The sequence below is a fragment of the Pseudophryne corroboree genome, unplaced genomic scaffold (assembly GCF_028390025.1).
Source record: "Pseudophryne corroboree isolate aPseCor3 unplaced genomic scaffold, aPseCor3.hap2 scaffold_572, whole genome shotgun sequence".
Taxonomy (NCBI): domain Eukaryota; kingdom Metazoa; phylum Chordata; class Amphibia; order Anura; family Myobatrachidae; genus Pseudophryne; species Pseudophryne corroboree.
In genome coordinates, this window is record NW_026970171.1 from 345,680 (window position 1) to 369,566 (window position 23,887).

Sequence of the window (23,887 nt, forward strand, 5' to 3'; positions counted from 1 at the left end):
TGGCCGCCAGCAGGGGGTGTACTAGAGTGCCTTCTCTTGAGAGCCGCAATATGGCCGCCTTCTCCCCGGTTATTCTGTAAATAGGAAAATAACCTCACAGGTTCACATAGGGCAGAGTTGCCACTACTAGTGCAGGGCTGTAACTTACAGTACTAAGGAAAAGCCATATACTAAAGCGGCACGGTGACCTCACCCCTCTCAGAGACACCAGGGCGCAGCACACTGGTACACACACCTGTTAGCTCAGGGCAGCACTATAGGACCCTCCTGTAATGCTGTGCTGGCGGCGTGCAGTGATCAGGGCACTGGGAGACTGGCTGGCTGGTCTCTGTCTCTGCTGCCTATAGAACTTCCACCTTTGTTATATATCAGGGCTGCTCTCCTGTTGTTATGATTCCAATACTCTGGTCTGGGGATATCTTATAGCAAGGACCTGAGTACTGGAACGTAATGCTTGGAAAGGGAGTGGGAACGGGAATAGCCCCTGGCGCCCTATCTCCGTTGTCTCGCCCGTGCTGTCAGAAATCTCTTGCGAGACTATGGTTGCTTGGGCCCATGGCAGCCGCGTTTGAAGGGCGGATTACGTCTGCCCAACTCCGATGCCCCCTCAGGTCTTAATGGGAGACAAAGAGAAATCCGAGACAGGGTGATAACAAGGGGCCCTCTACTAAACAACAAAGCCAGGGGCTCAAAACTAACTTTAAACTAGAGTATGTGCGGAAAACCGCCAGGGAAAAGGACAACCAAAATACCCACTTGTCCACTCTTCTACCCGGCACCGGCGAGTTCCGGAGAGGACTGTGGGAGCGGAAACCTCCGCAAATGCACCAACACAGAATACAAAATAAAGCGGCCTAGGCCGCAGCACGCGGCAGAGCCGCCACTCACGAAAACCACACGAGATCCTCTAGCGACTGTTGCGGGTAAATGAGGACTGGAAGACTCCTTGGGAAGAGATGACAACACTAAGATTCAGGAACTCTGAGGACAGGAATGACCGGACACAGCAGAACTGGAACAGACGTCAGCATACCAAAGCAGCATGCAGGAAGCTATTACCGGCGTCTGTGTGAAGCACTGAGAATGTATTTAGCAGGGAGTCCTCCAATCAGAAGTTTAGAGCCTGATTAGCACAATGCCGTGCAGCTGCCTTGCTGCACGACCAGAAGACAAGTGTGTGTGTGTAGTTCACTTGATTGACCCTGCAAGGGGAGCGCAGTCCGTCCGTGGCGTCCCCGTTGCTAGGGTCCAGGCGGCTCAGCGCGCCCGGCGTCCTAGCGTTGCTAGGGAGCCAGCGGCTAGCACGCTCGGCGTCCCTAGTTGCTAGGCGCCGGGCCGCGAGGACATCGCGGACCATGGCGCCTAACACCTGTGTGTTCTCTTTCTCTCCTACCTCACACTGGAACTGGCCGCCCAGAGAACGAGAGGGCAGCGGCTGACATCAGAGAGAGTGCAGCAATCTGTGTGGGCAGAGCCCATCACAGCAAGGTGTCCTTATGCTGTGCCCCGTGTAATCACTGTGATCCATACAGACTCTCACCCTGGTATGCTCTCTATTTATTATTTATTTTTCTCTGACGTCCTAGTGGATGCTGGGACTCCGTCAGGACCATGGGGATTAGCGGCTCCGCAGGAGACAGGGCACAAAAATAAAAGCTTTAGGACTAGGTGGTGTGCACTGGCTCCTCCCCCTATGACCCTCCTCCAAGCCTCAGTTAGGTTTTTGTGCCCGTCCGAGCAGGGTGCAATCTAGGTGGCTCTCCTAAAGAGCTGCTTAGAAAAAGTTATTAGGTTTTTTATTTTCAGTGAGTCCTGCTGGCAACAGGCTCACTGCAACGAGGGACTTAGGGGAGAAGAAGTGAACTCACCTGCGTGCAGGATGGATTGGCTTCTTAGGCTACTGGACACCATTAGCTCCAGAGGGATCGAACACAGGCCCAGCCATGGAGTCCGGTCCCGGAGCCGCGCCGCCGACCCCCTTGCAGATGCCGAAAAGTGAAGAGGTCCAGAAACCGGCGGCAGAAGACTTTTCAGTCTTCATGAGGTAGCGCACAGCACTGCAGCTGTGCGCCATTGTTGTCAGCACACTTCACACCAGCGGTCACTGAGGGTGCAGGGCGCTGGGGGGGGGCGCCCTGGGCAGCAATGATAATACCTTGTTCTGGCTAAAAATACATCACATATAGCCCCTGGGGCTATATGGATGTATTTAACCCCTGCCAGGTCTCACAAACACCGGGAGAAGAGCCCGCCGAAATAGGGGGCGGGGCCTATCTCCTCAGCATACAGCGCCATTTTCCTGCACAGCTCCGCTGCGAGGAAGGCTCCCAGGACTCTCCCCTGCACTGCACTACAGAAACAGGGTAAAAAAACAGAGAGGGGGGGCACTTTTTTGGCGATATTGATATATTAAGCTGCTATAAAGGAAACAACACTTCTGTAGGGTTGTTCCTATATATTTATAGCGCTTGGGTGTGTGCTGGCAAACTCTCCCTCTGTCTCCCCAAAGGGCTAGTGGGGTCCTGTCTTCGATAAAAGCATTCCCTGTGTGTCTGCTGTGTGTCGGTACGTGTGTGTCGACATGTATGAGGACGATGTTGGTGTGGAGGCGGAGCAATTGCCGGTAATGGTGATGTCACCCCCTAGGGAGTCGACACCGGAATGGATGGCTTTGTTTATGGAATTACGTGATAATGTCAGCACGTTACAAAAATCAGTTGACGACATGAGACGGCCGGCAAACCAGTTAGTACCTGTCCAGGCGTCTCAGACACCGTCAGGGGCTGTGAAACGCCCTTTACCTCAGTCGGTCGACACAGACCCAGACACGGACACCGAATCTAGTGTCGACGGTGAAGAAACAAACGTATTTTCCAGTAGGGCCACACGTTATATGATCACGGCAATGAAGGAGGCTTTGCATATCTCTGATACTGCAAGTACCACAAAAAGGGGTATTATGTGGGGTCTGAAAAAACTACCTGTAGTTTTTCCTGAATCAGAGGAATTGAATGAAGTGTGTGATGAAGCGTGGATTAACCCCGATAGAAAACTGCTAATTTCAAAGAAGTTATTGGCATTATATCCTTTCCCGCCAGAGGTTAGGGCGCGCTGGGAAACACCCCCTAGGGTGGATAAGGCACTCACACGCTTATCAAAACAAGTGGCGTTACCGTCTCCTGAAACGGCCGCCCTCAAGGATCCAGCTGATAGGAGGCTGGAAACTACCCTGAAAAGTATATACACTCATACTGGTGTTATACTGCGACCAGCCATCGCCTCAGCATGGATGTGCAGTGCTGGGGTGGTTTGGTCGGATTCCCTGACTGAAAATATTGATACCCTGGATAGGGACAGTATTTTATTGACTATAGAGCAATTAAAGGATGCTTTTCTTTATATGCGAGATGCTCAGAGGGATATTTGCACTCTGGCATCGAGAGTAAGTGCGATGTCCATATCTGCCAGAAGAAGTTATGGACGCGACAGTGGTCAGGTGATGCGGATTCCAAACGGCATATGGAAGTATTGCCGTATAAAGGGGAGGAATTATTTGGGGTCGGTCTATCGGATTTGGTGGCCACGGCAACAGCCGGGAAATCCACCTTTTTACCTCAGGTCCCCTCCCAACAGAAAAAGACACCGTCTTTTCAGCCGCAGTCCTTTCGTTCCTATAAGAACAAGCGGGCAAAAGGACAGTCATATCTGCCCCGAGGCAAAGGAAAGGGTAAGAGAGTGCACCAAGCAGCTCCCTCCCAGGAGCAGAAGCCCTCCCCGGCTTCTGCAAAGCCCTCAGCATGACGTTGGGGCTTTACAAGCGGACTCAGGGGCGGTGGGGGGTCGACTCAAGAATTTCAGCGCACAGTGGGCTCACTCACAGGTGGACCCCTGGATCCTGCAGGTAGTATCTCAGGGTTACAGGTTGGAATTCGAGAAGTCTCCCCCTCGCCGGTTCCTAAAGTCTGCTCTGCCAACGTCTCCCTCAGACAGGGCGACGGTATTGGAAGCCATTCACAAGCTGTATTCTCAGCAGGTGATAGTCAAGGTACCCCTCCTACAACAGGGAAAGGGGTATTATTCCACACTATTTGTGGTACCGAAGCCGGACGGCTCGGTAAGACCTATTCTAAATCTGAAATCTTTGAACCTGTACATACAAAAATTCAAGTTCAAGATGGAGTCACTCAGAGCAGTGATAGCGAATCTGGAAGAAGGGGACTTTATGGTGTCCCTGGACATCAAGGATGCTTACCTGCATGTCCCAATTTGCCCTTCACATCAAGGGTACCTCAGGTTCGTGGTGCAAAACTGTCATTATCAGTTTCAGACGCTGCCGTTTGGATTGTCCACGGCACCTCGGGTCTTTACCAAGGTAATGGCCGAAATGATGTTTCTTCTGCGAAGAAAAGGCGTATTAATTATCCCTTACTTGGACGATCTCCTGATAAGGGCAAGGTCCAGAGAACAGCTGGAGGACGTAGTAGCACTAACCCAAGTAGTGCTGCAACAGCACGGGTGGATTCTGAATTTTCCAAAATCTCAATTGACCCCGACGACACGTCTGCTGTTCCTGGGAATGATTCTGGGCACGGTTCAGAAAAAGATGTTTCTTCCGGAGGAGAAAGCCAGGGAGTTATCCGAACTTGTCAGGAACCTCCTAAAACCAGGAAAAGTGTCTGTGCATCAATGCACAAGAGTCCTGGGAAAAATGGTGGCTTCTTACGAAGCGATTCCATTCGGCAGATTCCACGCACGAACTTTTCAGTGGGATCTGCTGGACAAATGGTCCGGATCGCATCTGCAGATGCATCAGCGGATAACTTTGTCTCCACGGACAAGGGTGTCTCTTCTGTGGTGGTTGCAGAGTGCTCATCTATTAGAGGGCCGCAGATTCGGCATACATGACGGTCCTGGTGACCACGGATGCCAGTCTGAGAGGCTGGGGAGCGGTCACACAGGGAAGAAACTTCCAGGGAGTGTGGTCAAGCCTGGAGATGTCTCTTCACATAAATATACTGGAGCTAAGAGCGATTTACAATGCTCTAAGCCTGGCAAAACCCCTGCTTCAGGGTCAGCCGGTGTTGATCCAGTCGGACAACATCACGGCAGTCGCCCACGTAAACAGACAGGGCGGCACAAGAAGCAGGAGGGCAATGGCAGAAGCTGCAAGGATTCTTCGCTGGGCGGAAGATCATGTGATAGCACTGTCAGCAGTGTTCATTCCGGGAGTGGACAACTGGGAAGCGGACTTCCTCAGCAGACACGATCTACACCCGGGAGAGTGGGGACTTCATCCAGAAGTCTTCCACATGATTGTGAACCGTTGGGAAAAACCAAAGGTGGATATGATGGCGTCCCGCCTCAACAAAAAACTGGACAGGTATTGCGCCAGGTCAAGAGACCCTCAGGCAATAGCTGTGGACGCTCTGGTAACACCGTGGGTGTTCCAGTCAGTGTATGTGTTTCCTCCTCTGCCTCTCATACCAAAAGTACTGAGAATTATACGGCAAAGGGGAGTAAGAACGATACTCGTGGCTCCGGATTGGCCAAGAAGAACTTGGTACCCGGAACTTCAGGAGATGCTCACGGAAGATCCGTGGCCTCTACCTCTAAGACGGGACCTGCTTCAGCAGGGACCGTGTCTATTCCAAGACTTACCGCGGCTGCGTTTGACGGCATGGCGGTTGAACGCCGAATTCTAAGGGAAAAAGGCATTCCGGAAGAGGTCATCCCTACCCTGGTAAAAGCCAGGAAGGAGGTGACTGCACAACATTATCACCGCATTTGGAGAAAATATGTTGCGTGGTGTGAGGCCAGGAAGGCCCCGACGGAGGAATTTCAACTGGGTCGATTCCTACATTTCCTGCAAACAGGATTGTCTATGGGCCTCAAATTAGGGTCCATTAAGGTTCAAATTTCGGCCCTGTCGATTTTCTTCCAGAAAGAATTGGCTTCAGTTCCTGAAGTCCAGACTTTTGTAAAAGGAGTACTACATATACAGCCCCCGGTTGTGCCCCCAGTGGCTCCGTGGGATCTTAATGTAGTTTTGGATTTTCTCAAATCCCATTGGTTTGAGCCACTCAAATCGGTGGATTTGAAATATCTTACATGGAAAGTAACCATGCTACTGGCCCTGGCTTCAGCCAGGAGAGTGTCAGAATTGGCGACTTTATCGTATAAAAGCCCATATCTGACTTTCCATTCGGACAGGGCAGAACTGCGGACGCGTCCTCAGTTTCTGTCTAAGGTGGTTTCAGCGTTTCACCTGAACCAGCCTATTGTGGTGCCTGCGGCTACTAGCGATTTGGAGGATTCCAAGTTGCTGGACGTTGTCAGGGCATTGAAAATATATATTTCAAGGACGGCTGGAGTCAGAAAATCTGACTCGCTGTTTATACTGTATGCACCCAACAAGCTGGGTGCTCCTGCTTCTAAGCAGACGATTGCTCGTTGGATTTGTAGCACAATTCAACTTGCACATTCTGTGGCAGGCCTGCCACAGCCTAAATCTATCAAGGCCCATTCCACAAGGAAGGTGGGCTCATCTTGGGCGGCTGCCCGAGGGGTCTCGGCATTACAACTCTGCCGAGCAGCTACGTGGTCGGGGGAGAACACGTTTGTAAAATTCTACAAATTTGATACCCTGGCTAAAGAGGACCTGGAGTTCTCTCATTCGGTGCTGCAGAGTCATCCGCACTCTCCCGCCCGTTTGGGAGCTTTGGTATAATCCCCATGGTCCTGACGGAGTCCCAGCATCCACTAGGACGTCAGAGAAAATAAGATTTTACTTACCGATAAATCTATTTCTCGTAGTCCGTAGTGGATGCTGGGCGCCCATCCCAAGTGCGGATTGTCTGCAATACTTGTATATAGTTATTGTTACAAAAAAATCGGGTTGTTATTGTTGTGAGCCGTCTGTTCAGAGGCTCCTACGTTTGTCATACTGTTAACTGGGTTCAGATCACAGGTTGTACGGTGTGATTGGTGTGGCTGGTATGAGTCTTACCCGGGATTCAAAATCCTTCCTTATTGTGTACGCTCGTCCGGGCACAGTATCCTAACTGAGGCTTGGAGGAGGGTCATAGGGGGAGGAGCCAGTGCACACCACCTAGTCCTAAAGCTTTTATTTTTGTGCCCTGTCTCCTGCGGAGCCGCTAATCCCCATGGTCCTGACGGAGTCCCAGCATCCACTACGGACTACGAGAAATAGATTTATCGGTAAGTAAAATCTTATTTTTTACACTGCGGCATGCTCGAGGGAAGGGAGAAGGCACCACCCCACCGCCACTACTCCTCCGCCAGCATCACTGCCGAGCCGGTCAGTGTTCCGGCGGCAATGAGCAGTAGGCAGCCACCAGCAACAACAGTCAGGAAGCTGTTACTCCCGGTAGCAGTAGCGTCAAGCTGCAATTCAGCCAGCGGCACGATGATCCGGGAGACAGTGGCAGCACAGGGAAGCAGTACCCCCTCCAATCGCAGCACCAACTAGGAGACTGAGGCAGCAACCTGCCCCCAGCAGCAGCACGACCCTGATGATAGGTAAGATGCATTTTGGTGTCACAAGAAGGTGGCCGGAGTAGTGGCTGGCTGTGGTCACACCCCGGGGAAAAGTGATAGTGATTTCAGTGTTCCCTTGCGCGGGGATTGGATGTGTAGATGCATGGAGGCTATGTATGTATAGATGTGAGCGGCAGTGTGCGGATGTATGAGAGCGGCAGTGTGCGGATGTATGAGAGCGGCAATGTACGGCTGTATAACTGCGTCGGTGTGCGGCTGTATGAGTGCGATGGTGTGCGGCTGTATGCGTGCGGCAGTGTGCGGCTGTAAGAGTGCGGCAGTGTGCGGCTGTAAGAGTACGGCTGTAAGAGTACGGCTGTAAGAGTACGGCTGTAAGAGTACGGCTGTAAGAGTGCGGCTGTAAGAGTGCGGGGTTGTACGGATGTATGAGAGCGGGGTTGTACGTATGTATGAAAGCGGGGTTGTACGTATGTATGAGAGCGGCAGTGTATGGATGTATGAGAGCAACAGTGTACAGTTGTGTGAGAGCGGCAGTGTGCGGATGTATGAGAGTGGCGGTGTACGGATGTATGAGAGCGGAAGTGTATGGATGGCAGCGTCATAGGGAGGGATGTCTGAATGCTGTTATAGGGTTCCTAATACAAAATGCCACGTTGGGCTTGATGGGCAGGTAGTGCGGCAAGCACACCCAAATTGGCATCTGACGTCGCCCGCAGTCCACACTGTTGTGAGGAGTCAGAGTTAATTTTGACTGTGTAGTGTACTCACAGAGGACCTACCGCCCGTCCACTCCTCGCATCTGAGCAGCAGGTCAGGCTCTTATTTTCTTTTTAATCAGGAGAGGCCGAGGGAACTGTGAGCAGGGGGGCAGAGCTACATGGGACCCAGAGGGGCTGCTGTGCTGTCAGAGAGGGAGAGGAAGAGAGAGATGAAGCTACTGCAGATCCCCAGCTGATTGTTAGGTGCCGGGTTGAAGGGTGATGTGATCACCCTTCTCCCTCGCTGCCGCTGGGGACCGCATCTAGGCTTCCTCCATCGAGGGCATGCGGCGCAGCAGTGGGCAGCGTGTAATGAGTTTGTCTGACTCATTATACTGCTGCCTGTTGTGGACACCTCCGTCCGTACGGACTGGTGTACATGCCCAGCACAGAGGTGACAGTGTTGGTGGAAGTGCTGCCCAGTTCTGACCCTGCAGGCCTCCCTGATCTGACTGCTGCTGCTGCGGCCCGAAACCCCTGCCGGTCCCCTCCATAGACTTCTGCCTGTCCAGCGCTGAGGTACTAGGGGTAGCCCAGCTGCGGGAAGGGTATGTCTCTGGCTTTCTCTCCGGCAGGGGAAGGTGACAGCGGCGGAGGAAGTGCTGCCCACCTCAGACACTGCAGGCCTCCCCGATCCAGCTGCGGCCACAGCTGATGCTGCCAGAACCCCCTGCTGGTCTCCTTTGTTGACTGCCGCATGGCCAGTGCTGAAGTACTGGGGGTAGGCCAGCTACGGGAAGAGTGTCTCTGCCTCGGGCTCTCTCTCTCTGTCAGGGGAAGGAAGGGCTGATTCTCTGGCACAACAGGGAGGGCTAGGCTGCAGGAACACAGCACTGGAAGAAACAGGAGGCCGAACTCATGACCAAAAAGTGAGCAGTGCAGTGATCAGCCCCCTAGTCTTTCCCTCTCTCTGGGTGCAGAGCTGTATTCTACAGAGAGAGCTGGGATGGGAAGAAGGGGAACGGCACCTGACACACACATACACGCGCAACACCTGACACACACACATACACGTGCGGCACCTGACACACACACACACGTAGCATCAGACACAATAAAATAAACATGCAGCACCTGACCCACACATACACGCGCAACACCTGACACACACACATATACACGTGCGGCACCTGACACACACACGTACCATCAGACACAATAAAATAAACATGCAGCACCTGACACATGCATATACACGCAGCACCTGACACATGCATATACACGCAGCACCTGACACATGCATATACACGCAGCACCTGACACATGCATATACACGCAGCACCTGACACATGCATATACACGCACACCATCAGACACACACATACACACGCAGTGCCTTACTCACACACACATAGACACGTGCAGCACCTGAGGCACACACATAGACACGTGCAGCACCTGAGGCACACACATAGACACGTGCAGCACCTGAGGCACACACATGTACACGCGCAGCACCTGATGCACACTCATGTACACACGCAGCACCTAATGCACACTCATGTACACGCGCAGCACCTAATGCACACTCATGTACACGCGCAGCACCTGACGCACACTCATGTACACGCGCATCACCTGACACAGACATACGTATTCATGCACAGCACCAGACATACACTTGTACACACGCGGAGCACCTGATACTCACACACATATACACCCGCAACACCTGACACACACACACACGTGCGGCAGCTGACGCATACACACGCACCATCAGACACACTCATATATACACGCAGCACCTGACACACACATACACACAGGAGCTGACACACACATACACAGGCAGCACCTGACACACACACACATATACACGCGCAGCACCTGACACCACGCACTCACACGTACAAGCAATGCATTTCACGCCTACCTCCAGCCTCAGTTACAGGCTGCTGCCGCCTACCCCCCTCCCTGCATCAGCTGCAAAGGCAGCAAAATATTTTGACCAAAGTCTAAAGGCCCATACACATTAAACGATGTCGCTCTGTGAGCGACATCGTCTAATGTTTCCCCTCCCGGGCCGGCCGGCGGCCGACTGTACACACTGAGCGATATGACCGCTCATATCGCTCAGTGACGTCACGCCCCCGCCAGCCCTGCATGAAGGTCGTGGACGACAGTCCACATCCTTCCTGCATGCCCTACCGACAGCGACGATTGTTGCCGACCCGCGGGGCCGCGCATCGTTTGTCGCTGGCTGCATACACACTTAACGATAAAATGAGCGACGTCGCTCATTAAATCGTTAAGTGTGTACGGACCTTAAACAATTCGGTTTGGTTAATAAAATAATTTTGCACAGAACAGTGATGTTATACGAACATTTTCATTAAACATTTAAAAAATCAAATGTTTATTCTTAGGTCTCAGTTTATTCTGAGGAGGACCTGGAGTTCTCTCATTCGGTGCTGCAGAGTCATCCGCACTCTCCCGCCCGTTTGGGAGCTTTGGTATAATCCCCATGGTCCTTACGGAGTCCCCAGCATCCACTTAGGACGTTAGAGAAAATAAGAATTTACTTACCGATAATTCTATTTCTCATAATCCGTAGTGGATGCTGGGCGCCCATCCCAAGTGCGGATTGTCTGCAATACTTGTACATAGTTATTGTTACAAAAATCGGGTTATTATTGTTGGGAGCCATCTTTTCAGAGGCTCCTCTGTTATCATACTGTTAACTGGGTTCAGATCACAAGTTATACGGTGTGATTGGTGTGGCTGGTATGAGTCTTACCCGGGATTCAAAATCCTTCCTTATTGTGTACGCTCGTCCGGGCAAAGTATCCTAACTGAGGCTTGGAGGAGGGTCATAGGGGGAGGAGCCAGTGCACACCACATAGTCCTAAAGCTTTCTTTAGATGTGCCCAGTCTCCTGCGGAGCCGCTATTCCCCATGGTCCTTACGGAGTCCCCAGCATCCACTACGGACTATGAGAAATAGAATTATCGGTAAGTAAATTCTTATTATTTACTGCAGTTAAAGTTCATATGTAACTCACGTGAGTAATGAAAGAAAACAGGGGGAGAGCGCTGTGATGGTTGGTGAAACACAGCGGTATGCTACGACCCCCGTTAACCGTGGATGGATCTTATTGGCACTCGCGGTCGGGATATTTCTCCCTGCCGTGGGGTAGAGACCTCCTTTTGCTCGGTCTCAAATTGCTTTTTCCCCTTCACCGCTGTCTTTACATCAGACGTCCGCCGTGATGTAGCTCGTTCATGAACGGGCTTATATCTCAGCAATCAGAGTGTCCGGTAATCACCTTCCTTACGCGTTTCTCCGCTGTTATCCAAGAGCGGTTTCGTCAGAGGATACATCAGCAGCCTAGCAGGCTCTTTTTAAAATGCACCGGACCAATAGCATTACTAATTAGTTGATTGGATACATACATGTACTAATTGGATGCATACATGTAATGACTCACATATGGAACAACTTTCTAATTGCAATTGCACATATAAAGGCATTTCATAATATAAAAATAAGCAACATGGTGATTAAAAATAATAATAAAATAAGCAACAAGGTGGTTTAAAAAATAACAGAAAATATATAATCTATATACAGATTAACCTATAATCTTTCAATCAATACCTCATATCTATAATCACATATACATAATTCAGAGACTCAGCACTAAGGATCCCCATTTACTTATATAAAACCTTTTAGGGTAACATAAATCCATGCCACTACTAAAGCAGTTCTTGTGGCGCAGGGGAAACATCAAATGCACTCTATGCAGCTAGTCCCATGTTTGAATCCAACCCGCTCAGCTTAACATCCATATTATTTATTTACTTTTAATGGGATCATTCTATCAATTCATTTTTACCTTTAATTTTTGTTAATATTATTTCTATATTTCATTATTTTAACCCCTGGAATAACTACATTGCTGTTTAAACAACAAAAAGAATTGAAGAAAAAATAAATATTAAACAGACAATTTAAGGATTCGAAGATTTAAATATTTAAAGATTTTAAAATTTAAAACAGGGAGGGGGGGAGGGAGGGGGGCCTTTTGGGAGAAGGAGGGGAAAAAAATAAAAATAAAAAAATATATATATATATATAGAACCAAGAGAAAGTGTAAAAAGAGGATGGAGGAAGAAATCTGATGTTCATCATTACTAGTGGATTTTACTAAAGAACTTTAAAGGAACACATACAACAGGATTATACAGTTTCATCCTAAAAGGAAAGCTGTTTCCAAAATAGCTACTTCTAATAATTTTGTTTATTTATTAAACATACAATAAATGGATATTCAATAAATAATATATTAGGTAAATCAATAGATAAAATCTTCAGAGACTGCCAATGTTGTTCAGTTCGATGCTCTCATTCAGACCATCAGGTGTAAGGGTACCCAAAGAAAAAATCCAAAATGCCTCCCTTGTCAAGTAAAGGAGATTCAACTGAGGCAGCACAAGGGAACTCTCATCTGGGGACAACAACTGCAGGGAGAACACATATTTTCAGATGAACATGGGAGGGCAGAAGGCTGCCTAATACTGAAGCACCCCCAAACAACAAACCAAATGCAACAACTAGTACAAGCATTCCTGGGGGAAGGCCTGCAGCAGATGGATTTGCATATGGTGATGTCATCCAAGCAGTGGGTCAAAGTTGGCTTCAACCCTCGTCTGCATATGAAAAGAGAAAAGGGGCGTGCAGGGCATGGCGGCCTTTTGCGGCGCTTGGATGACCCCTAGTTCGCATTAAACACCTCCACCCTACTTCGGTGTGGGGCTCATGTTGGCTATGCCCCAGCCCCTGAAGCATTCAAGCTGATTACTTGCAGCAGCTGGGCACTGTTATAGCTCCAGAGCTGCCCTGTAAGGCAACTAAAAGGGTGTGGGCCCTGCAGCACTACCTGTAGTTCGCATTGTGCGTTGGAAGGCACAAAGTAAGCAGACGGGAGAAGTCAAGATAGTGCGCAAGGGCATAGAAGGGAGTGGCTCAAGAAAAGAGAAGTGTAAACAGACAGCAAACTAGGCTGGAGAAAGACATGAGACAAAGAGATCTGAATTATACGAGAGCCGACCAGGGAAAACACAAATTATGCTGTCAAGTTTCCCACATTTGGGGATATCGCAGGAGCAGCACACCCAGAGTGCAATTGGTGAGCCTTGCCCTGGGAGAAGCACCTTCATGATCATAGTATCTCACCTAGCAGGTAAGTAGGAGTTGGGCTAGAGCTGGGGAGGGTCGCTGCTCGGGCACCCCCCTGTCAAGTGAAGGAGATCCAACTGAGGCAGCACAAGGGAACTCTCGAAAGAAGAACAAGGCTAGAGGAAGATCTGAGACAAAGAAATCTGACTTTTACCAGAGCTGACCAGAGGAAAGCACAAACACAGTCCCCCACTACCACAAATAATGCTGTCAAGTTTACCACATTTGGGAAAATAACAGGGGTCAGCATACCCAGAATGCAATGAATGAACCTCACCCTGGGAGAACAATCTTCATGACCATGGTATCTCCTATGCAAAATAAGTATGATTTGGGATAGGGCTGGAGAGGGCCGCTGCTCAGGCACATCTCTGTCAAGTAAAGGAGATTCAACTGAGGCAGCACAAGGGAACTCTCATCTGGGGACAACAACTGCAGGAGGTACACATATTTTCAGATGAACATGGGAGGGCAGAAGGCTGCCTAATACTGAAGCACCCCCAAACAACAAACCAAATGCAACAACTAGTGCAAGCATTCCTGGGGGAAGGCCTGCAGCAGATGGATTTGCATATGGTGATGTCATCCAAACAGTGGGTCAAAGTTGGCTTCAACCCTCGTCTGCTTATGAAAAGATAAAATTGGCATGCAGGGCATGGCGGCCTTTTGCGGTGCTTGGATGACCCCTAGTTCGCATTAAACACCTCCACCCTCCTTCGGTGTGGGGTTCATGATGGCTATGCCCCAGCCCCTGAAGCATTCAAGCTGATTTCTTGCAGCAGCTGGGCACTGTAACAGCTCCAGAGCTGCTCTGTAAGGCAAGTAAAAGGGTGTGGGCCCTGCAGCACTACCTGTAGTTTGCATTGTGTGTTGGAAGGCACAAAGTAAGCAGACGGGAGAAGTCAGGATAGTGCGCAAGGGCATAGAAGGGAGCAACTCAAGAAAAGAGAAGTGGAAACAGACTGCAAATTAGGCTGGAGAGAGACCTGAGACAAAGAGATCTGAATTATACGAGAGCCGACCAGGTGAAACACAAATTATGCAGTCAAGTGTCCAACATTTGGGGAAACCGCAGGAGTAGCACACCCAGAGTGCAATGGGTGAGCCTTGCCCTGGGAGAAGCACCTTCATGATCATAGTATCTCACCTGGCAGGTAAGTAGGAGCTGGGCTAGAGCTGGGGAGGGTCGCTGCTCGGGCACCCCCCTGTCAAGTGAAGGAGATCCAACTGAGGCAGCACAAGGGAACTCTCGAAAGAAGAACAAGGCTAGAGGAAGATCTGAGACAAAGAAATCTGACTTTTACCAGAGCTGACCAGAGGAAAGCACAAACACAGTCCCTCACTACCACAAATAATGCAGTCCAGTTTCCCACATTTGGGGAAATCACAGGGGTCAGCATACCCAGAATGCAATGAATGAACCTCACCCTGGGAAAACAATCTTCTTGACCATGGTATCTCCTATGCAAAATAAGTATGATTTGGGATAGAGCTGGGGAGGGCCGCTGCTCAGGCACATCTCTGTCAAGTAAAGGAGATTCAACTGAGGCAGCACAAGGGAACTCTCATCGGGGGACAACAACTGCAGGGAGAACACATATTTTCAGATGAACATGGGAGGGCAGAAGGCTGCCTAATACTGAAGCACCCCCAAACAACAAACCAAATGCAACAACTAGTGCAAGCATTCCTGGGGGAAGGCCTGCAGCAGATGGATTTGCATATGGTGATGTCATCCAAACAGTGGGTCAAAGTTGGCTTCAACCCTCGTCTGCTTATGAAAAGATAAAATTGGCATGCAGGGCATGGCGGCCTTTTGCGGTGCTTGGATGACCCCTAGTTCGCATTAAACACCTCCACCCTCCTTCGGTGTGGGGCTCATGTTGGCTATGCCCCAGCCCCTGAAGCATTCAAGCTGATTACTTGCAGCAGCTGGGCACTGTAATAGCTCCAGAGCTGCTCTGTAAGGCAAGTAAAAGGGTGTGGGCCCTGCAGCACTACCTGTAGTTCACATTGTGCGTTGGAAGGCACAAAGTAAGCAGACGGGAGAAGTCAAGATAGTGCGCAAGGGCATAGAAGGGAGCGGCTCAAGAAAAGAGAAGTGGAAACAGACAGCAAACTAGGCTGGAGAGAGACCTGAGACAAAGAGATCTGAATTATACGAGAGCCAACCAGGGGAAACACAAATTATGCAGTCAACTTTCCCACATTTGGGGAAATCGCAGGAGCAGCACACCCAGAGTGCAATGGATGAGCCTTGCCCTGGGAGAAGCACCTTCATGATCATCTATTAATTTTCACCATATATTATAAAATGCTGCTCCCATAGGTAGTACTGTTCTACCAATAATAAACCAAATTTTAAAGATAATCACACTTGTTATCAAGGGAGCGCAACAAATATATAAGCAACAAATTGGTGAAATAGATACGTTTTGATAGGAGCGCTGGGTTCTATATATATATATTGACATTTGGTTATATATATGTATAGACTTTATAAATTCTTGACAGAGATGTGCCTGAGCAGCGGCCCTCCCCAGCCCTATCCCAAATCATACTTATTTTGCATAGGAGATACCATGGTCATGAAGATTGTTCTCCCAGGGTGAGGTTCATTCATTGCATTCTGGGTATGCTGATCCCTGTGATTTCCCCAAATGTGGGAAACTGGACTGCATTATTTGTGGTAGTAAGGGACTGTGTTTGTGCTTTCCTCTGGTCAGCTCTGGTAAAAGTCAGATTTCTTTGTCTCAGATCTTCCTCTAGCCTTGTTCTTCTTTCGAGAGTTCCCTTGTGCTGCCTCAGTTGGATCTCCTTCACTTGACAGGGGGGTGCCCGAGCAGCGACCCTCCCCAGCTCTAGCCCAACTCCTACTTACCTGCCAGGTGAGATACTATGATCATGAAGGTGCTTCTCCCAGGGCAAGGCTCACCCATTGCACTCTGGGTGTGCTGCTCCTGCGGTTTTCCCAAATGTTGGACACTTGACTGCATAATTTGTGTTTCCCCTGGTCGGCTCTCGTATAATTCAGATCTCTTTGTCTCAGGTCTCTCTCCAGCCTAGTTTGCTGTCTGTTTCCACTTCTCTTTTCTTGAGCCGCTCCCTTCTATGCCCTTGCGCACTATCCTGACTTCTCCCGTCTGCTTACTTTGTGCCTTCCAACGCACAATGCAAACTACAGGTAGTGCTACAGGGCCCACGCCCTTTTACTTGCCTTACAGAGCAGCTCTGGAGCTGTTACAGTGCCCAGCTGCTGCAAGAAATCAGCTTGAATGCTTCAGGGGCTGGGGCATAGCCAACATGAGCCCCACATCGAAGGAGGGTGGAGGTGTTTAATGCGAACTAGGGGTCATCCAAGCGCCGCAAAAGGCCGCCATGCCCTGCACGCCCCTTTTCTCTTTTCATATGCAGACGAGGGTTGAAGCCAACTTTGACCCACTGCTTGGATGACATCACCATATGCAAATCCATCTGCTGCATGCCTTCCCCCGGGAATGCTTGCACTAGTTGTTGCATTTGGTTTGCTGTTTGGGGGTGCTTCAGTATTAGGCAGCCTTCTGCCCTACCATGTTCATCTGAAAATATGTGTTCTCCCTGCAGTTGTTGTCCTCAGATGAGAGTTCCCTTGTGCTGCCTCAGTTGAATCTCCTTTACTTGACAGAGATGTGCCTGAGCAGCGGCCCTCCCCAGCCCTATCCCAAATCATACTTATTTTGCATAGGAGATACCATTTTCATGAAGATTGTTCTCCCAGGGTGAGGTTCATTCATTGCATTCTGGGTATGCTGACCCCTGTGATTTCCCCAAATGTGGGAAACTCGACTGCATTATTTGTGGTAGTGGGGGACTGTGTTTGTGCTTTCCTCTGGTCAGCTCTGGTAAAAGTCAGATTTATTTGTCTCAGATTTTCCTCTAGCCTTGTTCTTCTTTCGAGAGTTCCCTTGTGCTGCCTCAGTTGGATCTCCTTCACTTGACAGGGGGGTGCCCGAGCAGCGACCCTCCCCAGCTGTAGCCCAACTCCTACTGATCTGCCAGGTGAGATACTATGATCATGAAGGTGCTTCTCCCAGGGCAAGGCTCACCCATTGCACTCTGGGTGTGCTGCTCCTGTGATTTCCCCAAATGTGGGAAACTTGACTGCATAATTTGTGTTTCCCCTGGTCGGCTCTCGTATAATTCAGATCTCTTTGTCTCAGGTCTCTCTCCAGCCTAGTTTGCTGTCTGTTTCCACTTCTCTTTTCTTGAGCCGCTCCCTTCTATGCCCTTGCGCACTATCCTGACTTCTCCCGTCTGCTTACTTTGTGCCTTCCAACGCACAATGCAAACTACAGGTAGTGCTGCAGGGCCCACGCCCTTTTACTTGCCTTACAGAGCAGCTCTGGAGCTGTTACAGTGCCCAGCTGCTGCAAGAAATCAGCTTGAATGCTTCAGGGGCTGGGGCATAGCCAACATGAGCCCCACATCGAAGGAGGGTGGAGGTGTTTAATGCGAACTAGGGGTCATCCAAGCGCCGCAAAAGGCCGCCATGCCCTGCACGCCCCTTTTCTCTTTTCATATGCAGACGAGGGTTGAAGCCAACTTTGACCCACTGCTTGAATGACATCACCATATGCAAATCCATCTGCTGCAGGCCTTCCCCCAGGAATGCTTGCACTAGTTGTTGCATTTGGTTTGTTGTTTGGGGGTGCTTCAGTATTAGGCAGCCTTCTGCCCTACCATGTTCATCTGAAAATATGTGTTCTCCCTGCAGTTGTTGTCCCCAGATGAGAGTTCCCTTGTGCTGCCTCAGTTGAATCTCCTTTACTTGACAGAGATGTGCCTGAGCAGCGGCCCTCCCCAGCCCTATCCCAAATCATACTTATTTTGCATAGGAGATACCATGGTCATGAAGATTGTTCTCCCAGGGTGAGGTTAATTCATTGCATTCTGGGTATGCTGACTCCTATGATTTCCCCAAATGTGGGAAACTCGACTGCATTATTTGTGGTAGTGGGGGACTGTGTTTGTTCTTTCCTCTGGTCAGCTCTGGTAAAAGTCAGATTTATTTGTCTCAGATCTTCCTCTAGCCTTGTTCTTCTTTCGAGAGTTTCCTTGTGCTGCCTCGGTTGGATCTCCTTCACTTGACAGGGGGGTGCCCGAGCAGCGACCCTCCCCAGCTCTATCCCAAATCTTACTTACCTGCCAGGTGAGATACTATGATCATGAAGGTGCTTCTCCCAGGGCAAGGCTCACCCATTGCACTCTGGGTGTGCTGCTCCTGCGATTTCCCCAAATGTGGGAAACTTGACTGCATAATTTGTGTTTCCCCTGGTCGGCTCTCGTATAATTCAGATCTCTTTGTCTCAGGTCTCTCTCCAGCCTAGTTTGCTGTCTGTTTCCACTTCTCTTTTCTTGAGCCACTCCCTTCTATGCCCTTGCGCACTATCCTGACTTCTCCCGTCTGCTTAATTTGTGCCTTCCAACGCACAATGCGAACTACAGGTAGTGCTGCAGGGCCCACACCCTTTTACTTGCCTTACAGATCAGCTCTGGAGCTGTTACAGTGCCCAGCTGCTGCAAGAAATCAGCTTGAATGCTTCAGGGGCTGGGGCATAGCCAATATGAGCCCCACACCGAAGGAGGGTGGAGGTGTTTAATGCGAACTAGGGGTCTTCCAAGCGCCGCAAAAGGCTGCCATGCCCTGCACGCCCCTTTTCTCTTTTCATATGCAGACGAGGGTTGAAGCCATCTTTGACCCACTGCTTGGATGACATCACCATATGCAAATCCATCTGCTGCAGGCCTTCCCCCAGGAATGCTTGCACAAGTTGTTGCATTTGGTTTGTTGTTTGGGGGTGCTTCAGTATTAGGCAACCTTCTGCCCTCCCATGTTCATCTGAAAATATGTGTTCTCCCTGGAGTTGTTGTCCCAAGCTGAGAGTTCCCTTGTGCTGCCTCAGTTGAATCTCCTTTACTTGACAGAGATGTTCCTGAGCAGCGGCCCTCCCCAGCCCTATCCCAAATCATACTTATTTTGCATAGGAGATACCATGGTCATGAAGATTGTTCTCCCAGGGTGAGATTCAGTCAATGCATTCTGGGTATGCTGACCCCTGTGATTTCCCCAAATGTGGGAAACTTGACTGCATTATTTGTGGTAGTTGGGGACTGTGTTTGTGCTTTCCTCTGGTCAGCTCTGGTAAAAGTCAGATTTCTTTGTCTCAGATCTTCCTCTAGCCTTGTTCTTCTTTCGAGAGTTCCCTTGTGCTGCCTCAGTTGGATCTCCTTCACTTGACAGGGGGGTGCCCGAGCAGCGACCCTCCCCAGCTCTAGCCCAACTCCTACTTACCTGCCAGGTGAGATACTATGATCATGAAGTTGCTTCTCCCAGGGCAAGGCTCACCCATTGCACTCTGGGTGTGCTGCTCCTGCGGTTTCCCCAAATGTTGGACACTTGACTGCATAATTTGTGTTTCCCCTGGTCGGCTCTCGTATAATTCAGATCTCTTTGTCTCAGGTCTCTCTCCAGCCTAGTTTGTTGTCTGTTTCCACTTCTCTTTTCTTGAGCCACTCCCTTCTATGCCCTTGCGCACTATCCTGACTTCTCCCGTCTGCTTAATTTGTGCCTTCCAACGCACAATGCGAACTACAGGTAGTGCTGCAGGGCCCACACCCTTTTACTTGCCTTACAGAGCAGCTCTGGAGCTGTTATAGTGCCCAGCTGCTGCAAGAAATCAGCTTGAATGCTTCAGGGGCTGGGGCATAGCCAACATGAGCCCCACACCGAAGGAGGGTGGAGGTGTTTAATGCGAACTAGGGGTCATCCAAGCACCGCAAAAGGCCGCCATGCCCTGCATGCCAATTTTCTCTTTTCATATGCAGACGAGGGTTGAAGCCAACTTTGACCCACTGCTTGGATGACATCACCATATGCAAATCCATCTGCTGCAGGCCTTCCCCCAGGAATGCTTGCACTAGTTGTAGCATTTGGTTTGTTGTTTGGGGGTGCTTCAGTATTAGGCAGCCTTCTGCCCTCCCATGTTCATCTGAAAATATGTGTACCTCCTGCAGTTGTTGTCCCCAGATGAGAGTTCCCTTGTGCTGCCTCAGTTGAATCTCCTTTACTTGACAGAGATGTGCCTGAGCAGCGGCCCTCCCCAGCCCTATCCCAAATCATACTTATTTTGCATAGGAGATACCATGGTCATGAAGATTGTTCTCCCAGGGTGAGGTTCATTCATTGCATTCTGGGTATGCTGACCCATGTGATTTCCCCAAATGTGGTAAACTTGACAGCATTATTTGTGGTAGTGGGGGACTGTGTTTGTGCTTTCCTCTGGTCAGCTCTGGTAAAAGTCAGATTTCTTTGTCTCAGATCTTCCTCTAGCCTTGTTCTTCTTTCGAGAGTTCCCTTGTGCTGCCTCAGTTGGATCTCCTTCACTTGACAGGGGGGTGCCCGAGCAGCGACCCTCCCCAGCTCTAGCCCAACTCCTTCTTACGTAGGTCAAAGTTGGCTTCAACACTCATCTGCATATGAATAGAGAAGAGGGGCGTGCAGGGCATGGCGGCCTTTTGCGGCGCTTGGATGACCCCTAGTCCGCATTAAACACCTCCACCCTCCTTCGGTGTGGGGCTCATGTTGGCTATGCCCCAGCCCCTGAAGCATTCAAGCTGATTTCTTGCAGCAGCTGGGCACTGTAACAGCTCCAGAGCTGCTCTGTAAGGCAAGTAAAAGGGTGTGGGCCCTGCAGCACTACCTGTAGTTCGCATTGTGCGTTGGAAGGCACAAAGTAAGCAGACGGGAGAAGTCAGGATAGTGCGCAAGGGCATAGAAGGGAGCGGCTCAAGAAAAGAGAAGTGGAAACAGACAGCAAAATAGGTTGGAGAGAGACCTGAGACAAAGACATCTGAATTATACGAGAGCCGACCAGGGGAAACACAAATTATGCAGTCAAGTTTCCCACATTTGGGGAAATCATAGGGGCAGCACACCCAGAGTGCGATGGGTGAGCCTTGCCCTGGGAGAAGCACCTACATGATCATAGGATCTCACCTGGCAGGTAAGTAGGAGTTGGGCTAGAGCTGGGGAGGGTCGCTGCTCGGGCACCCCCCTGTCAAGTGAAGGAGATCCAACTGAGGCAGCACAAGGGAACTCTCGAAAGAAGAACAAGGCTAGAGGAAGATCTGAGACAAAGAAATCTGACTTTTACCAGAGCTGACCAGAGGAAAGCACAAACACAGCCCCCCACTACCACAAATAATGCAGTCGAGTTTCCAACATTTGGGGAAATCACAGCGGTCAGCATAACCAGAATGCAATGAATGAACCTCACCCTGGGAGAACAATCTTCATGACCATGGTATCTCCTATGCAAAATAAGTATGATTTGGGATAGGGCTGGGGAGGGCCGCTGCTCAGGCACATCTCTGTCAAGTAAAGGCGATTCAACTGAGTCAGCACAAGGGAACTCTCATCTTGGGACAACAACTGCAGGGAGAACACATATTTTCAGATGAACATGGGAGGGCAGAAGGCTGCCTAATACTGAAGCACCCCCAAACAACAAACCAAATGCAACAACTAGTGCAAGCATTCCTGGGGAAGGCCTGCAGCAGATGGATTTGCATATGGTGATGTCATCCAAGCAGTGGGTCAAAGTTGGCTTCAACCCTCATCTGCATATGAAAAGAAAAAAGGGATGTGCAGGGAATGGCGGCCTTTTGCGGCGCTTGGATGACCCCTAATTCGCATTAAACATCTCCACCCTCCTTCGGTGTGGGGCTCATGTTGGCTATGCCCCAGCCCCTGAAGCATTCAAGCTGATTTCTTGCAGCAGCTGGGCACTGTAACAGCTCCAGAGCTGCTCTGTAAAGCATGTAAAAGGGTGTGGGCCCTGCAGCACTACCTGTAGTTTGCATTGTGCGTTGGAAGGCACAAAGTAAGCAGACAGGAGAGGTCAGATTAGTGCACAAGGGCATAGAAGGGAGCGGCTCAAGAAAAGAGAAGTGGAAACAGACAGCAAACTAGGCTGGAGAGAGACCTGAGACAAAGAGATCTGAATTATACGAGAGCCGACCAGGGGAAACACAAATTATGCAGTCAAGTTTCCCACATTTGGGGAAATCACAGGGGCAGCACACCCAGAGTGCAATGGGTGAGCCTTGCCCTGGGAGAAGCACCTACATGATCATAGTATCTCACCTGGCAGGTAAGTAGGAGTTGGGCTAGAGCTGGGGAGGGTCGCAGCTCGGGCACCCCCCTGTCAAGTGAAGGAGATCCAACTGAGGCAGCACAAGGGAACTCTCGAAAGAAGAACAAGGCTAGAGGAAGATCTGAGACGAAGAAATCTGACTTTTACCAGAGCTGACCAGAGAAAAGCACAAACACAGTCCCCCACTACCACAAATAATGAAGTCGAGTTTCCCACATTTGGGGAAATCACAGGGGTCAGAATACCCAGAATGCAATGAATGAACCTCACCCTGGGATAACAGTCTTCATTACCATGATATCTCCTATGCAAAATAAGTATGATTTGGGATAGGGCTGGGGAGGGCCGCTGCTCAGGCACATCTCTGTCAAGTAAAGGAGATTCAACTGAGGCAGCACAAGGGAACTCTCATCTGGGGACAACAACTGCAGGGAGAACACATATTTTCAGATGAACATGGGAGGGCAGAAGGCTGCCTAATACTGAAGCACCCCCAAACAACAAACCAAATGCAACAACTAGTACAAGCATTCCTGGGGGAAGGTCTGCAGAAGACGGATTTGCATACAGTGATGTCATCCAAGCAGTGGGCCAAAGTTGGCTGGAACCCTCATCTGCATATGAAAAGAGAAAAGGGGTATGTAGGGAATGGCGGCCTTTTGCGGCGCTTGGATGACCCTTAGTTCGCATTAAACACCCCCACCCTCCTTCGGTGTGGGGCTCATGTTGGCAATGCCCCAGCCCCTGAAGCATTCAAGCTGATTTCTTGCAGCAGCTTGGCACTGTAACAGCTCCAGAGCTGCTCTGTAAGGCAAGTAAAAGTTTGTGGGCCCTGCAGCACTACCTGTAGTTTGCATTGTGCATTGGAAGGCACAAAGTAAGCAGACAGGAGGAGAAGTCAGGATAGTGCACAAGGGTATAGAAGGGAGGGGCTCAAAAAAAAAGAAGTGGAAACAGACTGCAAACTAGGCTGGAGAGAGACCTGAGACAAAGAGATCTGAATTATATGAAAGCCGACCAGTGGAAACACAAATTATGCAGTCAAGTTTCCCACATTTGGGGAAATCACAGGGGCAGCACACCCAGAGTGCAATGGGTGAGCCTTGCCCTGGGAGAAGCACCTTCATGATCATAGTATCTCACCTGGCAGGTAAGTAGGAGTTGGGCTAGAGCTGGGGAGGGTCGCTGCTTGGGCACCCCCCTGTCAAGTAAAGGAGATCCAACTGAGGCAGC

The 23,887-nt window shown here is 50.0% G+C and overlaps 18 non-coding genes across 18 annotated transcripts; 9 read left to right on the forward strand and 9 right to left on the reverse strand.

Annotated features, from left to right (window-relative positions):
- Positions 1–13,309: 13,309 nt before the first annotated feature.
- Positions 13,310–13,472, reverse strand: LOC135033507 (U1 spliceosomal RNA). The gene has a single exon (XR_010228867.1). It is a non-coding gene; the product is annotated as a U1 spliceosomal RNA (small nuclear RNA).
- Positions 13,473–13,624: 152 nt separating this feature from the next.
- LOC135033525 (U1 spliceosomal RNA) lies at positions 13,625–13,788 on the reverse strand. Its single transcript, XR_010228885.1, has one exon. It is a non-coding gene; the product is annotated as a U1 spliceosomal RNA (small nuclear RNA).
- Positions 13,789–14,459: 671 nt separating this feature from the next.
- Positions 14,460–14,622, reverse strand: LOC135033499 (U1 spliceosomal RNA). The gene has a single exon (XR_010228860.1). It is a non-coding gene; the product is annotated as a U1 spliceosomal RNA (small nuclear RNA).
- Positions 14,623–14,774: 152 nt separating this feature from the next.
- LOC135033524 (U1 spliceosomal RNA) lies at positions 14,775–14,938 on the reverse strand. The gene has a single exon (XR_010228884.1). It is a non-coding gene; the product is annotated as a U1 spliceosomal RNA (small nuclear RNA).
- Positions 14,939–16,017: 1,079 nt separating this feature from the next.
- LOC135033529 (U1 spliceosomal RNA) lies at positions 16,018–16,181 on the forward strand. The gene has a single exon (XR_010228889.1). It is a non-coding gene; the product is annotated as a U1 spliceosomal RNA (small nuclear RNA).
- A 152-nt stretch (positions 16,182–16,333) lies between these two features.
- On the forward strand, positions 16,334–16,496 carry LOC135033496 (U1 spliceosomal RNA). Its single transcript, XR_010228857.1, has one exon. It is a non-coding gene; the product is annotated as a U1 spliceosomal RNA (small nuclear RNA).
- Positions 16,497–17,167: 671 nt separating this feature from the next.
- Positions 17,168–17,331, forward strand: LOC135033513 (U1 spliceosomal RNA). The gene has a single exon (XR_010228873.1). It is a non-coding gene; the product is annotated as a U1 spliceosomal RNA (small nuclear RNA).
- A 152-nt stretch (positions 17,332–17,483) lies between these two features.
- LOC135033557 (U1 spliceosomal RNA) lies at positions 17,484–17,646 on the forward strand. The gene has a single exon (XR_010228914.1). It is a non-coding gene; the product is annotated as a U1 spliceosomal RNA (small nuclear RNA).
- Positions 17,647–18,317: 671 nt separating this feature from the next.
- LOC135033518 (U1 spliceosomal RNA) lies at positions 18,318–18,481 on the forward strand. Its single transcript, XR_010228878.1, has one exon. It is a non-coding gene; the product is annotated as a U1 spliceosomal RNA (small nuclear RNA).
- A 152-nt stretch (positions 18,482–18,633) lies between these two features.
- Positions 18,634–18,796, forward strand: LOC135033541 (U1 spliceosomal RNA). The gene has a single exon (XR_010228900.1). It is a non-coding gene; the product is annotated as a U1 spliceosomal RNA (small nuclear RNA).
- Positions 18,797–19,467: 671 nt separating this feature from the next.
- LOC135033532 (U1 spliceosomal RNA) lies at positions 19,468–19,631 on the forward strand. The gene has a single exon (XR_010228891.1). It is a non-coding gene; the product is annotated as a U1 spliceosomal RNA (small nuclear RNA).
- Positions 19,632–19,783: 152 nt separating this feature from the next.
- On the forward strand, positions 19,784–19,946 carry LOC135033503 (U1 spliceosomal RNA). Its single transcript, XR_010228863.1, has one exon. It is a non-coding gene; the product is annotated as a U1 spliceosomal RNA (small nuclear RNA).
- A 671-nt stretch (positions 19,947–20,617) lies between these two features.
- LOC135033531 (U1 spliceosomal RNA) lies at positions 20,618–20,781 on the forward strand. Its single transcript, XR_010228890.1, has one exon. It is a non-coding gene; the product is annotated as a U1 spliceosomal RNA (small nuclear RNA).
- Positions 20,782–21,347: 566 nt separating this feature from the next.
- On the reverse strand, positions 21,348–21,510 carry LOC135033506 (U1 spliceosomal RNA). Its single transcript, XR_010228866.1, has one exon. It is a non-coding gene; the product is annotated as a U1 spliceosomal RNA (small nuclear RNA).
- A 152-nt stretch (positions 21,511–21,662) lies between these two features.
- On the reverse strand, positions 21,663–21,826 carry LOC135033533 (U1 spliceosomal RNA). Its single transcript, XR_010228892.1, has one exon. It is a non-coding gene; the product is annotated as a U1 spliceosomal RNA (small nuclear RNA).
- Positions 21,827–22,496: 670 nt separating this feature from the next.
- LOC135033553 (U1 spliceosomal RNA) lies at positions 22,497–22,659 on the reverse strand. The gene has a single exon (XR_010228911.1). It is a non-coding gene; the product is annotated as a U1 spliceosomal RNA (small nuclear RNA).
- Positions 22,660–22,811: 152 nt separating this feature from the next.
- LOC135033538 (U1 spliceosomal RNA) lies at positions 22,812–22,975 on the reverse strand. Its single transcript, XR_010228897.1, has one exon. It is a non-coding gene; the product is annotated as a U1 spliceosomal RNA (small nuclear RNA).
- Positions 22,976–23,649: 674 nt separating this feature from the next.
- On the reverse strand, positions 23,650–23,812 carry LOC135033546 (U1 spliceosomal RNA). Its single transcript, XR_010228904.1, has one exon. It is a non-coding gene; the product is annotated as a U1 spliceosomal RNA (small nuclear RNA).
- Positions 23,813–23,887: the final 75 nt, after the last annotated feature.